General features: G+C 33.2%; 1 protein-coding gene across 7 annotated transcripts in view; it reads left to right on the top strand.

The window, feature by feature from the left end:
- Positions 1–2,364, top strand: part of LOC106877928 (kelch-like protein 9) — a 381,832-nt gene that overhangs the window by 280,145 nt on the left and 99,323 nt on the right. Inside the window, exon 1 of one of the 7 annotated variants that reach the window (XM_052967160.1) lies at positions 1,791–1,922. The exons of the other annotated variants lie outside the window; for them this stretch is intronic. The gene's annotated coding sequence lies outside the window, so the exon portion shown is untranslated. Of the gene's footprint in view, positions 1–1,790; positions 1,923–2,364 lie in introns of those variants that run through there. 7 annotated transcript variants of the gene reach the window in all.

Consider the following 2,364-nt stretch of genomic DNA (forward strand, 5'->3'; position numbering starts at 1 on the left):
GCTCGAAATGGTGTCTTTTATGTGCCACCCGCACAAGCCAGTCCAGGGGCACTGGCAACGATCTCGCTCGAAAATCCTACAGGAGCCAGTCAGGCGGTACTGGCAACGGCCACGCTCAAAATGGTGCATCTCATGTGCCACCCGCACAAGAACCAGTCCAGGGGCACTGGCAACGATCTTACTTGGCTTGCCGGGTCATCTCACGCACAGCCCATTTCCAAAGGTCTCGGTCCATATGTATATATATATATATATATATACACACACATATATGTTTGTATGTTTATATATATATATATATATATATATATATATGTATGTAATTATATATATGTATGTACATATATATTTATGTATATATATATGTATACATATATGTATGTGTGTGTATGTGAATATATCGCTTGACAACCAATGTTGGTGTGTTTACGGCCCCCATATCTTAGTGGTTCGGCAAAAGACATTGATAGAATAAGCACTAGGCTTACAAAGAATAAGTCCTGGGATCAACTAAAAAGGTGGTGCTCCAGCACGGCCACAGTCAAATGACTGAAACAAGTAAAAGAGTATATACACATATATGTATGTATGTATGTATGTATGTATATATATATATATATATATATATATATATATATATATATATATATATATATATACATATACATATACATATACATATATGTATGTATATACATATGTATGTATATATATGTATGTATATGCATATATATATATATGTATGTATATGCATATATATATATATTTATGTATATACATATATATATGGATATATATATGTATATATATATATATATGTATGTATATATAAATATACATATGTATATGCATATATATATATATGTATGTATATACATATATATATGGATGTATATATGTATATATATATATATATATATGTATGTATATATAAATATACATATATATATGCATGTATATATATATATATATATATATATATATATATATATATATATATATATATATATATATATATATATATATATATATATACATATACACACACACACGCATATATGAATATATATATATGTATATATATACATATATACCTGTGTGTGTGTATATGCACTCACACACACACACACGCACACACAAAACGTGCATATACACAGGTAAAAGTGTACATCTTATTTTCTCATCATTCTTTCTCCTACATTCTCTCTCTCCTCCCACCATCTCCTACTTCCTCTTTGGTTTTCTTGCTACCCCTTCCTCTCAACTAACCCTCCCCCTTTGTGTCTCCTTTTGCGCTCATTCACACCCTCACACACACACATACACATACATGCTCATACATAAGCATTCTCATACAGCAAATGCACATACACAACGTTACATGCTGATGCAATGACACGTCCCTTCCCCACATTCTCTTCTGTCACATACACCCCCAGCTCTCTCTCTCTCTCTCTCACTCTCTCCCTCTCTCTGTCTCTTTTCCCATTTCTTTCCCACACTCTCTTTGTCTTCTCTCAAAAAGGAACAAAATAAACAACAAAAAAAAACGCCAGCAGCTTTTAATGCATTTTATCATGAAGAGCAAGAAAGAAAGAAAGAAAGAAAGGGAGAGAGAGAGAGAGGGGGGAATGAGAAGGGGAGAGTGAACAGATGTATGTAGAAGGAAATGGGGAGAGACAGAGGGAGTCAGAAAGACAGAAGTAGAAGGAAAAGGATGGTGAAGTGGGGATCATATTGCTCCCAAACACCATCACCACCGCTGCCACCACCGCCGCCGCAGACATATACTGCACCCACCTTCCTGCACACACATTACCCCACACTTACATGTCCCCCCCCTCACTTCATGTCACCCTTTCTCGTTACTATTGGATGGTATAACGGCTTGCACCTACTATTACTGTTCCACGAAACCCAAAGTCAGTACTTTTCTACACTTTGCTTACTCTATTTTCGAATACTCTCAGGGTGTTAACTGCATGGGTATATGCACATTTGTATGTATATATATGTTTGTATGTTTGTATGTGTGTGTCTATGTGTCTGTAAAAAAATATATGTGTGAATGTGTGTAAATATACATATATATATGTCTATATATGGATGTGTATATGCATATATATATCTATATGTCTATCTGAATACCTATATCTATCCAAAATATATATATATATATTTTCTCCCCTGTCTCTCTTTCGATATATATATATATATATATACACACACATATGTATGTATGTATATCGTGAAACAAACACATGCACATCATGCATACACAGGTGCTGATATCTGTGTATAAGTAGATATATACTTCTATTTACGTTTGTATATATATATATATATATATATATATATATATAT

The sequence above is a fragment of the Octopus bimaculoides genome, chromosome 4, assembly GCF_001194135.2.
Source record: "Octopus bimaculoides isolate UCB-OBI-ISO-001 chromosome 4, ASM119413v2, whole genome shotgun sequence".
NCBI classification, from domain to species: Eukaryota; Metazoa; Mollusca; class Cephalopoda; order Octopoda; family Octopodidae; genus Octopus; species Octopus bimaculoides.